Source organism: Artibeus jamaicensis, unplaced genomic scaffold (assembly GCF_021234435.1).
Source record: "Artibeus jamaicensis isolate MK-2021 breed Jamaican fruit bat unplaced genomic scaffold, CSHL_Jam_final scaffold_1019, whole genome shotgun sequence".
Classification (NCBI taxonomy): domain Eukaryota; kingdom Metazoa; phylum Chordata; class Mammalia; order Chiroptera; family Phyllostomidae; genus Artibeus; species Artibeus jamaicensis.
The window spans coordinates 8,392,251-8,407,802 of NW_026522025.1; the positions used below are offsets into that span (position 1 = coordinate 8,392,251).

At 47.4% G+C, this 15,552-nt stretch overlaps 1 long non-coding RNA gene across 1 annotated transcript in view; it reads right to left on the reverse strand.

Annotated features, from left to right (window-relative positions):
- Window positions 1-4,742: 4,742 nt before the first annotated feature.
- LOC128625869 (uncharacterized) overlaps window positions 4,743-15,552 on the reverse strand; it is a 29,200-nt gene continuing 18,390 nt past the window's right edge. The window contains exon 3 of the long non-coding RNA XR_008389715.1: window positions 4,743-7,883. This is a non-coding gene — a long non-coding RNA (uncharacterized LOC128625869). The remainder of the gene's footprint in view (window positions 7,884-15,552) is intronic.

The window sequence follows — 15,552 nt, forward strand, 5'->3', positions numbered from 1 at the left end:
ACACACCAAGGCACATCATAATTACATTAGCCAAAATTAAAATGAAGGAGAGAATCCTAGAAGCAGCAAGAGCTAAGAGGACAGTCACCTACAAAGCAGTCCCCATCAGACTGTCAGCAGATTTCTCAAAAGAGACCTTCCAGGCAAGAAGGGGCTGGAAAGAGGTATTCCAAGTCATGAAATCCAAAGACCTACAACCAAGATTGCTCTATCCAGCAAAACTTTCATTTAGAATGGAAGGACAGATCAAGTGCTTCTCAGATAAGATCAAATTCAAGAAGTTCATCATCACCAAGCCCTTATTATATGAAATGTTAAAGGGACTTATCTAAGAAAAAGAAGTTAAAGAAACATGAACAGTGAAAGGACAACAAACTCACAGTTATTAACAACCACACCTAAAACGAAAGCAAACTAAAAGGACAGCTAGATCAGGAGTGGAAACATAGAAATGAAGATCTCAAGGAGGGTTAGCAACAGGGGAGTGGGAGGAGGAGAAGAGGGGAGAAGGTACAGAAAATAAGTAGCATAGGCAGTAGATAGAAAATAGATGGGGGGGCAAGAATAGCATGGGAAATATAGAATCTAAAGGACTTGAGACACATGGTCATAAACTAAAGGGGGGGTAATGGTGGGGATGGGGGTGTAGGGTGGAGGGGAATGAAGGGGGGAATAGAACAACTGTAACAGCATAATCAATAAAAAATTTTAAAAAACATTCTTAAAAAATAATAATAATAAAATAAAATAAATTAAAATCCCTATGAACAGTAACATGACAACAAACTCACGACTATCAACAAATGAAAATAACAAAAAAAACATAAAAGCATGAAAACAAAAACTAAGCAAACAACTAGGACAGGAACAGAATCACACAAATGAACATCACATGGGGGTTTTCAGTGGGAAGAGGAAGGGGAGGAATAGGGGGGAAATGTACAGGGAGTAAGAAGCATAACTCATAGGCATAAAAGAGACAGGAAGAGGTAAAAAATGCTGTAGGAAACAGAGAACTCACAGAACTTATATGTACAACCCATGGATATGGACTAAGGGGGAATGCTGGAGGGTTGGGTTGCAACCCCTGGGGTGCAACCCTCCAGAGGGGGGGATAAAGGAGGAAAAATTGGGGGAAAATGTAAGAGTATAATCAATAAAATATAGTTTTAAAAAGTAGAATTAGAAATTTCAAGAAGAGCTGATCTTAAAGAACAAAAACTTAAACACGAATACCCACAGCAGCCACAGAGCAGAAACAGCCCAGTGACCACTAACCGATGGATGGACGAACAGACACCGTGGGGCATGTCCATCCAGTGGAACGGGACTCAGCAATAAGAACAAATGAAGTACCGACAGATGGGCATTAAAAACATGCTAATCGGGGACTTCCGCCAAGATGGAGGTTTAAGGTGGATGTGCCTGCCTCCTCACACAACCAAGTTTAGGGACAACTAAATATTAGCATCAGAAAACATAACCAGAACACGGAAAACTGAACTTTTCGGAAGTCCGCTAACAACAAATTCTTCGGCCCGACCGGTAAGGGGCGAAACCGGCGTTGGGTGAGGAGTTACAAAGGAGTCGACCTGGGCGCGGAATCCAGACGCACGAATCCAGTCGCATGGGTTCCAAACCCAGGATTGGACCTAGTGAGCAACCGAGCGGCCCACCGGGTGAGCCACTACAGAGGAGTCAGTGGGGAGGCGGTGGCAGCGAGTTGACTGAGGTTGCATGGTTGCACGCGGGTGAGGGAGTGAGCGCTTGGACCGGCGGAGGCGGCGGCGGCCATTTCCCCGCTCTGACCACGCCCCCACATACATCGTCACAACCCAGCGACCTGGGAATCCAAGGCGCCGCTCCTCCCACTTAAAGGGCCAGAACAGACCAAAAATGTCGCAGGAAGACCTCAAAGCCCCACAGATAAATCTAAGTGACGAAGAAATAGCAAATCTCTCAGACGCACAGTTTAAAACACTGGTCATCAGCTTCCTCACAGATCTGGTGGACTATAGCCACAAATTAGAGAAACATATGAAGGCTAAATTAAGGGAAATGAATGGAATTCCACAGGAAAACCATAGAGATGAAAAAAAAAAACTGCGACTCAAATCAATGGAGTGGACCAGAAGGAAGAAGAAAAAAAATCATCAAACAGAAAGGAATGAAGAAATAAGAATTCAGAAAAATGAGGAGAAGCTTAGGAACCTCCAGGACATCTATAAACGCTCCAATATCCGAATTATAGGGGTACCAGAAGGGGGAAAGACACAACCACCAGTGGAAAAACTATTTGAACAAATAATAAAAGAAAATTTCCCCAATCTGGCAAAGGAAATAGACTTCCAAGAAATCCAAGAAGCTCAGAGAGTACCAAAAAGTTGGACTCAAGAAGAAACACACCAAGGCATATCATAATTACATTAGCCAAAATTAAAATGAAGGAAAGAATCCTGGAAGCAGCAAGAGGTAAGGGGACAATCACCTACAAAGGAGTCCCCATCAGGCTGTCAGCAGATTTCTCAAAAGAGACCTTACAGGCAAGAAGGGACTGGAAAGAAATATTCCAAGTCATGAAATCTAAAGACCTACAACCAAGATTGCTCTACCCAGCAAAACTTTCATTTAGAACGGAAGGACAGATAAGGTGCTTCTCAGATAAGACCAAATTCAAGGAGTTCATCATCACCAAGCCCTTATTATATGAAATGTTAAAGGGACTTATCTAAGAAAAAGAAGTTAAAGAAACATGAACAGTGAAAGGACAACAAACTCACAGTTATTAACAACCACACCTAAAACGAAAGCAAACTAAAAGGACAGCTAGATCAGGAGTGGAAACATAGAAATGAAGATCTCAAGGAGGGTTAGCAACAGGGGAGTGGGAGGAGGAGATGGGGGAGAAGGTACAGAAAACAAGTAGCATAGACAGTAGATAGAAAATAGATGGGGGGGCAAGAATAGTATGGGAAATATAGAACCTAAAGGACTTGAGACACATGGACATAAACTAAAGGGGGGTAATGGTGGGGTTGGGGGGGCAGGGTGGAGGGGAATGAAGGGGGGAATAGAACAACTGTAACAGCATAATTAATTCAAAAATAAATAAATAAATTTATTTTTTAAAAAAAAACATGCTAAACGGGAGGAGCCAGACACACAGACTTCATCCCTTATTATTCCGTTCTATAAACTGCCCGGCACAGGCACATCTGTGGAGACAGAGAGTAGATCAGTGGTTGCGGGGGCTGGGGGTGGTGGGGAGAATGGGGGGTGACTGCCCATGGGCACAGGGTACCTTCTGAGAATGAGGAAATGTTCTAAAGAGAGCTGTGGAGTATAATAAAAACCACTTCACTGGGCACTTGAAATGGGCAAATTGTGTGGCAAGTGAATTATATCTCAGTAGCACTGTTAGGGACTTTTGAGGGAGTGAGAGAGAGAGAAGGAGCTGCAGAGAGAGCCCCGTGCTGAGCCTTTCACTATGGCCACCGAGGAGAGAATCCCCTAGTGTGAAACTGTGAAGACCCCCGGCCTACCTTCTCCCCCTTCTGTGTAAGGAAAACCACCCAGTTCTTCCCTCTTGTGTCTCTCTTCACTCTGGCATGTCAGGTGACCAAATGTGACCAAGCCTTTCTCCCCAACACCACCTGGGCGTCCTGCCATTTAACTGGGTTCTGACACTGTCTGCCTGGAGCTAGCCTCAGGTCCCGCAGGCTGGGGGCTCAGTCCCACAGGCCAACTGCCAGCCTCTCTGGACGCCAACCACAGGGCACAAGTGCCCAGGTGAGCCACAGCTTCTGTCCCAGTTGGCTACAAAGCAGAGGTTCCCACGACACCCTCCTCAGGTTCGGTTAATTCGCCAGAGCGGCTCACAGAACTCAGGGAAACAGGTTTGCCAGTTTACAAAGGGATGTATGTGGTGAAGGGCACCGATGAAGAGCCCCGTGTAGAGAGATACACAGGTGAGGTCTGGATGGTCCCAAGCACAGGGGCACCCGGCCAGTGGAGTTGGGGAGGGTCACCCTCCTCGTGCAGACGTGTTCACCAGCCTAGAAGCTCTTTGAACCCCGTACACCTGGGGTTTCATAGCGCTTCCCCATGAAGGCACAGGCACTTATTAAGGCCATTTCCAGCCCCTCTCCCCTCTCTGGAGGGTGGGGTGGGCTAGAAATCCCAAGTTTCTTACTGTGGCCTTGATGGTGAACAGCCCTCCCCAGGAATCACCCAGGAGCCCACCCGGAGTCCCATCAAAAGAACGAAAGATGCTCCTCGTGCCTCTGTCACTTAGAGAGTCACAGGGCAGTGCCAGGAGCTGGGCACAGAGACCAATGTATACTTTCTTCCATGGGGGCATTTCATACTGGTCCAGGAAAACTCATTCTGTCTCAACATGCAAAATAAAACAGGGGCGTGTCCTTCCCTTTTCCTGGCCCAAAACGTTCATCACAGCTCTGAGGAATCCACCGAGGAATTGTGAGTTTTACAAAATCCCGTGGTTCACTGATTGATAACTGCCAGTCTGGGCAGTGAAAACCAAAGACGAAGAAATTCTACAAAGTTCCAAGAATAAAGAAACATCACATACAGAGAAACAAAGACAACAGTTACAGTAGACTTTTTATTTTTTAATATATATTTTATTGACTTTACTATTCCAATTGTCCCACTTCCCCCCCTTCACTCCCCTCTGCCCTGCACAACCCCCCCACCCACATCCCCCCCTTTAGTTCATGTCCATGGGTCATACATGTAGGTTCTTGGCTTCTACATTTCCTACACTATTTTTGTACTCCCCTGTCTATTGTGTTTGGACCGCTATGCCCGGTTCTAGGTTCTAGGAATTGTAACTCAACCCCCTGTGGCTAAGGGTGAGTGACGACCATTAGAATGCCAGCCACAGGAGACAAAGCTTGTGTATGGTAGCAAATGCTGCCTCAGTTTCCTCTCCCTGCCCCCACAGCTTGGTCAGAAGCCAATGATGGGTAAGACCCCCTCAGAGCAGGGGCAACCTAAGCCAGACTTGATCACGTGGGAGGCCATCATGGAAGGACTCAGGGGGGTGCAACAAAGAGGGAGCAATGGACTCTCGCTACGCCCCCCTCCCCCGCCGCAGGCTTTGACAAAGCTGGAAGCATTTCCTGGTTCTAATCCCCTTAAACCTGAATACCTGCTGGGAAAGGGTGCAGCTCCTTGCTTTGCCAAAGCCTGGGGCGGAGGGGGGGGGGCGGGTGGTGGAATCTGGCATCACGAAGACTTCCTGATACACCTGTGAAGTCTCCTCTGCTAAGAGTGCTTTCATTCATGTTAAGGGTTCCAGCAGGAAACTCTAAAAGTCTGTTCCTGACAGACTCTGACTCATACTAAGCCCTCAGATTTAATTGAAATGTTATCTACTGTTTGATCCTTGCCACCCTGTATTCCTGTGTGTTAGAACCCAATAAAAGCCTTTGGAGGAAGGGGCTCAACTCCTTTTTCCCCTGAGAAACTGGCCACTGCTAAAGGCCTTTTTCCTCTGGGAAAATGGCCATCTCTCCTCCCCAAGCAGTTCACATTATGTCTCAGTCATGTTTACTCTCATCCATGGAGGCTTGGGGAACTTGCAAAGAAAGTTGCCCCCACACTGTTTTCTACCCACTGTCTATGCTATTTATTCTCTGTAGCTTTCCCTCCTCTCTCCCCCTCCCACTCCCCTGTTGATAACCCTCCATATGGTCCCCATTTCTGTGGTTCTGTTCCTATTCTAGTTATTTGCTTAGTTTGCTTTTGTTTTAGGTGTGGTTGTTAATGATTGTGAGTTTGCTGTCATTTCACTGTTCATATTTTTTATCTTCTTTTTCTTAGATAAGTCCCTTTAACATTTCCTATAATAAGGGCTTGGTGATGATGAACTCCTTCCTATAACTTGACGTTATTTGAGAAGCATTTTATGCGCCCTTCCATTCTAAATGAAAGCTTTGCTGGATAGAGCAATCTTGGATGTAGGTCCTTGCCTTCCATGACTTGGAATACTTCTTTCCAGCCCCTTCTTGCCTGCCAAGTTTCTTTTGAGAAATCAGCTGACAGTCTTATGGGAAGTCCTTATCTCTTGCTGCTTCTAGGATTCTCTCCTTCATTTGAATCTTGGCTAATGCAAAGATGATGTGCCTTGGTATTTTCTGCCTTGGATCTAACTTCTTTGGGACTCTCTGAGCTTCCTGGACTTCCTGGAAGTCTATTTCCTTTGCCAGATTGGAGAAGTTCTCCTTTATTATTTGCTCAAATAAGTTTTCCACTTTTTGTTCTTCCTTTTCCCCTTCTGGTACCCCTATAATCAGATGTTGGAGTGTTTAAAGATGTCCTGGAGGTTCCTAAGCCTCTCCTCATTTTTTTGAATTCTTATTTCTTCATTCTTTTCTGGTTGGATGTCTCTTTCTTCCTTCCAGGCCACTTCATTGATTTGAGTCCCAGTTTCCTTCCCATCACTATTGGTTCCTTGTACATTTTACTTTATTTCACTTAGCATAGCCTTCATTGTTTCATCTAATTTGTGACCAAATTCAACCAATTCTGTGAGCATCCTGATTACCAGTGTTTTGAACTGTGCATCTGATAGGTGGCCTATCTCTTCATCATTTAGTTGTATTTTTTTCTGGACCTTTAATCTGTTCTTTCATTTGGGCCATTTTTTTTGTGTGTGTGTCTTGACGTGCCTGTTCCGTAGTGAGGGGTGGAGCCTTAGGTTTTCACCAGGGTGGGGCAACCCATTGTCTGGGTTGTGACACTGTTTGTGGGGGAGGAATCCAAGAGGGAACAACAGTGCTTGCTCTACTCTCTGTCGAATTTCAGTTGCTTCCCACGATTCCCACAAGCAAAGTGGGCCCTTCTGGTGCTGATTCTCATGTCGGTGGTTTTGTGTACATACTAGGACCCTGGGGGTCTCTCCAATGAACTCTCCTGTGAGACCTGGAGATCCTCCCACCACTGTCGAAACCCCCACAGGCGTTTTCAACCAGTGGTTTGAGGCTTTATTTATCTGCTGGGGTCCTGGGTTGAGCAGTCCTGCTCCCCAGGTTTCCTCCTGGTTTATTCACTGGGGAATGTGGGACCACCCACTCACCTTGTCTACCAGCTGCTGCCTTGCTGGCCAGCTGAAGCCTTGTGCACCCCACTCCACAATCCGCCACCTCACTGGGTCCTCCAGCCACTGCCTTGCCCCAAGTCCTCTCCACCCAGATGCCTGTCTCCACCCCTCCTACTGGCCTGGATGCATCTGTCTTCTTTAACCACATGGTTGACGGACTTCCTTTCCATACAGTTCAATTTTCTGTCAGTTCTGGTTGTTTTTTGTTTTAAAATTGCTGTTGTCCTTCTTTTGGTTGCTCGAGGATGCACAGTGTGTCTACCTACACCTCCATCTTGGCTGGAAGTCTTACAGTAGACTTCTCATTGCAAAATGAAACAAAAAAATTATAACTCTCTCAAGAAGTTTGCATCATTCTCTCAAAGAAAAGTTTCCCAATTCCAATGGGTTCCATAATTTCTACAATATTAACCATTACCTGCTCCCTTTACAAAATTCACTGTCTAAGTAACTTGGAGGAAGTCTAAGCCACTCATTTAGAGTCACAAAGCACCTTGAATTAGAAATTCTTGGACATCTGGAATGCAGTTTCGCCTTCTCAGCCTCTTTAAATTCTATCATTGTCTGCATGTTGCCTGCAAGAAGGTTGGTAACACAAATCAGCTCAGTGGAACACAACTCCCGTTGCTCTTGGGTCCTGGAACTGCATAACAGTTAGAAACGAAGTACCAGCCTCACACTGAAGAAGAGTTCTTGTTTCCTCATCTTTGTCATACTGTGCCTTTTTCAAAGGGTCACAAAACAGTGGGATGGTGACCTACAAGAAAAGCATTTTGTTAAGGACTTGGTTTCAGGTCTTTTCCAGTCTGTCCTGAACATCCATTTATGGCTCTTATGCCAGAAGAACCCAGACCACGGGGTCTACAGGCTGACGGCAGTCTAACCATTACATGTATTGAACATATAATCAAGGGATGGGGCCCTGTGCGGCTTCACTTAGTGAGCCTTCCAGTCACGTTAGCCCTTCTTTTATGGCCTCTTCAGACCGTGCGGCTGAGTCTCAGGCACTACACCCCAACTCAGCAAGTGGTAGTTTCTTCAGGATTAGTTAGGATGTGGGATCTGAAACCATACCAATCAACTATTCAAACTCCGCTATGTTAAAAACCCATTGGTCTGTGGGGACGGGGCTGGGATGGGAGTAAAAAAAAAAACACAAAAAAAACCAAAACAGAAAACTGTATTTGAACAATAATTAAATTTTAAAAAAACATTGGTCTGTCTTGAACTTTGAATGAATCATTTTAGCACGTCATGGATCGGTTGTTTGGAAAAAATCAGGTCCAAGTCAGGTGAGATCTTCCAAATGTTAACACACTTCATTACACAGTAACCACATTTATTGAACCATCACCAGTCTCACCAGCCAAGCCTCTGAGTATTGGAATGCTGTCCCACTCAATAGAATTTTTTCCAAAAGTCTAATGTTTGCTTAAAAGCTCACATTTTATCACTGGCAACAAATACTGCCTGTCATTGTTCTTAAAGTGCAGACTGACTTGGATAACCTTCCAGAAAACGTCTGCCAAACACCCAAGATTAAACACCATGGTTTTGTTGGCCCTTCTTTCCTGTAACGAGAGCGTTCCATGGAAATCCCGGCCAGGCCAGCTCACAGCGCGACCATCACACTGGATGGCAGATGTGCTGGAAGTGCCCTCCGCACGCTTCCTGTTCACCACCCGACGCTGAGAAGACGTGTACTCAATGACCAAGGTCTAATACAATTAGTGATTTTTACCGTTTGGTCCAGGATATTCTCAGGGAAATGGAGCTGTTTTCTTGCTGGGAGCACAGGGCCACAGAGGCCGGGACGCCCAGCAGCACATACGAAAAACTGCTATTTCTCCATTTTCATAACAAACCTTCCACAATTAAATACATAACAGAAAATATGGGAGGTTGATTTCTAACATACATGTGAATGTAGTTAAGGTCACTGAGTTGTACTTTTAAAAACTGGTTAGAACTTCCAGTCAAGATGGTGGTGTAGGTAAACACAGCTCACCTCCTCCCACAACCACAGCAAAAATTACAACTCAATGACAAAACAACTATCATCCAGAATTGCCAGAACATCAAGCTGTGTGGAAGTCGAACAACCAAGGAATTAGAGAAGACACATTCATCAAGGCGGGTGGGAGGGATGGAGGCATGGAGATGCACAGAGACCCGGAGATATGGAACCAGTGGTCCCACACCCATGAGTGGTGGATAAAAATTGGGAGGGATACCTCGGGAGAGAGGGATTCCTTCCCAGGGTTCCAGTGCAAGGAGAGAAGACCCAATTACTTCTGGCTGTATAAATGAGTGGGCGTTAGGGAGTCAGAAAAAACCGCAGAATTCTCAGGTGTCTCCTATTAAAGAGCACCTAACTGACTGAGGACTGGACTTGCACAGACTCACTCCCTCTGGGCTCCAGCACCAGGACAGCAGCTGGAAGGGCACCACAGCATAGCGGGAAAACTGAAGTGTGTGGCATCAGGGCAAGTGCCAGGGGACAGCTTCCTCCTGGACAAAAACTCCAGAGGCCTGGCAGCGACCATTGTCCCCTTTCTGAGCCCACAGTTTACCAGTGCGCTTTTCTACACTAGGCCAGGCTACTGAGACAGGGAGTCAAAGCAGCTCTACCTAATCCAGAGAAACAAACACAGGGAGGCTGCCAAAATGGGCAGACGAAGAAACGTGGCCCAGAAGAAAGAACAGAACAAAACCCCAGAAATAGAACTAAACAAAATGGAGTTAAGCAATCTGTCAGATGCAGAGTTCAAAACACTGGTTAGCAGGGTGCTCAAGGAACTCATTGGGTACTTCAACAGCACAAAAACAACCCAGGCAGAACTCTCAACTAAGTAGGAAAAAAAGAAAAATTTACAGGGAATCAACAGTGGAGAGAATCAAATCAATAACTTGGAACATATGGAAGAAAAGAACATTCAATCAGAACAGCAAGAAGAAAAATAAAACCAAAAATACAAGGATAGAGTAAGGAGCCTCTGGGATATCTCCAAACATACCAGCGTTCAGATCAATGGGTACTGGAAGGAGAAGAGGAAGAGCAAGAAATTGAAAACTTATTTGGAAAACTAACGAAACAAAACTCCCCTGATTTGGTGAAGGAAATAGACATGCCAGTCCAGGAAGCACAGAGAGGCCCACACAACATGGATGTTTTGAGGTCATGCAAGGTGCCAGCAAGGGCAAGTGGCCTCCGTGGCCTGACAGATCCTCACATGCCCGCGTCACCACCCACTTAAGCAGCAGAGGAGACAGGAAGTTCAGTTACAAAATATGATCATTAAGTGACTGGGACGTAATTGGTAGAAAGTGTCACCAGTGGTTTCTTATCTGAGAGACAGGGAAGGGGAGGGGGAGGAGGGAAAGGAGAAGAGGAAGAGATGTGAGGTGATAAAGTGCAAAATTCTGGAAAATTGGGGGAGACCGCCATTCTCTACAGTGAGATCCGTTTATGTTTGTGTTAAATACGAGGGGATACAGTATCTACACAAACCTGAAATGAAAATTAACAGGACAAAGCAAAACTAAGTTCTGGCATAAGAGGAGCTATTCTTACATTCTCAGGCTTTAGCCTATGGGAACCTTCAGATTAACTAAAATGCTTCCAATAAATACCTTTTTTTTTACACTAAAACTGAGGTGGGCAGGGGGCAGGGGGACAGGGGAGACCCCCATAGGTGGGCAGGGCAGGGGACAGGGAACCCTCCATGGAGGTGGGGAGGGCAGGGGGACAGGGGGACCCTCCATGGAGGTGGGGAGGGCAGGGGACAGGGAGGACCCTCCATGGAGGTGGGCAGGGCAGGGGACAGGGGGACCCTCCATGGAGGTGGGGAGGGCAGGGGACAGGGGACCCTCCATGGAGGTAGGGGACAGGGGACCCTCCATGGAGGGGGAGGGCAGGGGACAGGGGACCCTCCATGAAAGGGTGAGAGCTGGAGAGAAAGGGGAGGAGGGACAGGGGACAGGGAAACCAGCCCCTTTTATGGAGAGTCCCTATCCCCCTTCTTTACCCCTGTCTCTGCTCCCCTGTCCCCCCACCCTGTCCCTTCCTGGCCTCTCATGTCCCCCTTCCTTGTCCCTCCTAAGGTCCTGTCCTGACCCTTTCTCTGTCCCCTGTCCCTCCCATTCCCTCCTGCTGGGCCTTCTGTTTTCCTGTCCCCTCCCCTCGCTCATGGGCCTCTGCGGGGCCTGTGCTGAGCCTCAGTCTCCACCTCTCCTGCCTCCCGGCCACGTGCCCGCCTCTGTGCCTGAACCACACCCTCACCCTGTGCATCTGTCTACACGAGCGATTTTCCACGGGTGTGCCCGGTCCCCAGGGGCGTGGCACCGAACTGTGCAGGCTGGGCACAGGCCTGTCCCCTTACAGTGCCCGATAAGTATGACACCCTGGCTTCAAGTTGGGGCCTAAAGAAATGCTGCTTGGCCGTTTCAGATCTTAGAAAACGTAAAACACAATTCCTTAGAAAGAAGCACCTGAGAAAAAAGGAAAAAGAGAAAAGAAAGAAAGACAGAAAGAGGAAAACATGGCAATAGCCTTGGAAAGAAGGCAGTGCCCTGAATCAACAGGTCAGGTGTGGGGTGTTTTAAAAACTGCTGCGTCACACGAGTGGGCCGAGGCACATGTGTTGGAAATCGCAGCTCCATGGCCTGTGCCCTCGACACGCATCTCAAACATCATTTTAAATGTCAAATCACCGGGTGACCTCCAGGGGGGGGGGGGAGGGGAGAGGGGGGTCCAGGGGGAGGCAATGGTGATGGAAGGAGACTTGACTTGGGGGTGAACAGACAGTGCAATATACACATGAGGTTCTATGCAACTGTGCTGCTGAAAACCAAATCCTTGTGTGAACCAGGGGCACCCCAGTGAGATAAATCACAAATAAGTAAAAGGTGGGGCCTTTGAGAAGAGAGCCCTTGTGAATAGGATGAACACCCAGTTGATAGACACCCCTACTAGACTTACTGGGGAGATCACTCTGTAACCTTAAAATGTCTAACCACTACATGGTGCACCTGAATCTAAATCTAGATGTCAACTCTAATTGAAAAAAATTTAGAGTTATTAAAAAATACATAGACATATAATGCAGAGTGACCTTTAAAAAGTATAAATCAGATCATGTCAGTGTCGTGTCTAAAGGCCTTGCTGGCTCCAGCAGCCGTCAGCAGTGCAGATGGACCCACTGCTGGGACAGACTCACACAGCTGGGAGAGAAGTGGCCCATCTCCTCCCCCGTGGGGCCTCTGTCCTGTCCGGGTGGCCTCTTGTGCTGGTGCAGGCAGAGCTGGGCTGCCCTGAGAGGGGGCTAAGCGTTCACTCGGCTGCTTCGTTCTAGAGTGGGAGCAGACACAGAACAAAATTTTAAAAACCCTTCATGATTCCAACAGCATTTTTACCCCACGCAAGGGATCCTTAGCCGCCCACTCACCCACCCTCCCATGTACCCCAGCCGCCTGGCTCACCCAGCCCTGGGGGACAGGCTGGGAGGAGACTGCCCGGGCAGCCGGTTACCACGCATCTGGGCGGACATCTGAACACAACTGCACTTCTCTTAAGAAGCAAATGGAGGGAGGCATCTGCTAGGATCCGCACATACGAGGGGACAAACCTCTTCATGACACAGTGACAGGGTCACAGCCGCATGACCCCAGCATGCTCTCGTCCCACCACCACATCCCAAGGACCCAGGATTCACCCGCAGCTGGAAGCAGCTCCCTGGCCTCTGAGAACCCAGGGACCCTCTGCAGAGCCCTTCCACATGGCTGCTCTCACGTGACTGCGGGGCCTGGACTGCTGAAGTGCGGGCATGTGGCCTACTTGGACTTTTTAATTCCACTCTGGCAGAGAAAGCCAGCCCGGGCCTCACATCCTTCACTGCTGCAGCTGCTGTGAGGAACAGCATGGAGGTTCCCCCGCAACACAATGAAAACCCCAGAACTAAAGAACTGAAGGCGCATCTGGAAGAGATGCGTGCACGCCCTTGTTCACAGCGGCGTTTCCCACAGTGGCGAAAACGTGGACGCAACTCAAGGGTTCCACTGACAGGTGAATGAGTAAATTCAACGTGGCCGATGGATAAAACAGAATATTATTCCTCCTTAAAGGAAGGACATCTCGAGAGATCCAATATGGCAGAGGAGCAATTGCATATCACACTTGCCTCCTTTCAGGACCAAAATGAAGGTACAATTAAAACAGAGAGCCAGTCACCAGAACAACCAACTGAAGAGCAGCTGAAGAGAAGTCTTATAACCAAGGATTTCAAGAGGCCGCCACAGGGAGGCCGGTCGGAAGTGCAGAGACACGAAAAGGGGACACGCCCCGCACCTCCCGGCTCCCAGCTGTCCTGCCCCAGTGACCTTGGCCTCCCAACAGAGTCTTGGACTGACTCAGGGCCCTCAGGACCCACACAAGGGACGTTCCTGGAGCACCCGACTCAGGCGATCAGGAGACTGTACCACTGGGTCCCAGGGGACACCCACACACCATGAGGTCGCCCTGCCAACACTGGGGATCGTGGCAGATCTACCTAATACACAGAAACAAACACAGAGAGGCGGCCAAAGCGGGGACACAGAGCAGCAGCCCCAAGTGGAAAACAGAAGGAATCTCCAGAGAAACAGCCAAACGCAGTGCACGCCGGAACTCAACCAGAGAGAGTCCACAGCCACAGAGCCCAAGGATACCCCCAAAACTGACGGGAAGAGCGGACGCAATTAGTGAGGACTGAAACGAAGAGATAGTAAGCATGAAAAAGGACAGAGAAGCAGTAAAAAAAAATAAGTTAGAAGTGAAGGACATAACATCTGAAATGAATATAGTAGAAGGAACAAGTGGTTGGATGAAGGAGAGGATCAAACCAGCTATTTGGAAGACAAGATGGCAGGAAACACAACCAGAACAGAGAAAAATATTTAAAAATGAAAACAGTTGAAGAGACCTGTGGGACGACATGAGGTGTAACAACACCCACATCACAGCGGCACCAGGGGGAGGGAAGAGGAAGAGACGGGACAGACACCTATTGGAGGTGATCATGACTAAACACTTCCCTACCCTGGCTCTGGCCAGGTGGGCCAGTTCGTTGGAGGGTCTTCCACAAAGCTGATGGGTTGGGTCCCCAGTTGGGGCTCACACAGGAGGCAACCGATCCATGTTCTTCTCTCCCGGTTCTTCTCTGTAAGCATGTCTTCAGGTAAGGAAAAAAAAGCCCTGGCTGGTTTGGCTCAGTGGACTCAGTGCCAGCCTGTGGACCCAAAGGTCACTGGTTCAATTCCCAGTCAAGGCACATGCCTGGGTTGTGGCCAGGTCCACTGTTGGGGACATGCAACAGGCAACTGATGGATGTATCTCTTGCACATCGATGTTTCTCCTCTTCTTTTCCTCTCTCCCCTTCCTCTTGCTCTTAAAATAAGTACAGAAAATATATTTTTTTAAACTCCCTAATCTGGAGAAGGAAAAAAGATACACAAGGCCAAAAGCACAGAGAGTCCCAAAACAAGTGAACCCAAAGAGGCTCCCACCAAGACACATCATATTTAAGGGAACAAACATTAAAGACACAGAGAATCTTAAGAGCAGCAAGAGACACAGCCCTACCTACAGGGCGGCTCCTGTAAGTCTGTCAGCTGATTTCTCAGCAGACATTTCAGGCAAGAAGGGTTGGCCCATAATAGTCCAAGGGATGAAAAGCAAGGACCTCCAACCAAGACTACTCCACCCAGCAAGGCTGTCATTTAACACTGAAGGAGACTTGCCTTGGCTGGGAGCTCAGTTGGTTAGAGTGTCGTGCCAATATGCCAAGGTTGCAGGTCTCATCCCTGTTCAGGGCACATACCAGAAGCAACTAATGAATGCATCAATACGTGGAACAACAGATTGATGTTTCTCTCTCTCTCTCCCTTCTCTCTATCTAAATCACTTAAAAGAAAAAGAAAAAAAAAACAGGGAACCCAAATAAAATCAGACATGAAAGAGAAGTAACAACCGACTCCACAGAAATACAAAGCCATATAAAGAAACAGTACAAACAACTACAAGCCAACACAGTGGATAATCTGGACAAAATGGGTGAAGTCCTGTAAACACACCACCTTTCCAATGGAATCGGGAAGAAGAGGAAATTCTGAATAGACCAACTCAATAGACCAATGAATAAAATTGAAGTAGTAACAAGAAGCAAAAGTCCTGAACCAGAGGGCTTCACAGGTGAATTTTATCAAACACTCAAAGAAGTCTTTGAACTAACACCTGTCTTTCTCAAACTATTCCAAGAAACTCCAGAGGAGGGAAGACTCCCAAGCTGCTTTTACAAGGCTAGCATTGTGCTAATTCCAAAACCAGATAAAGACACGACAAAGAAAGAAAATTATAGGCAATATCCCTGATGAGCACAGACGCTCAAATT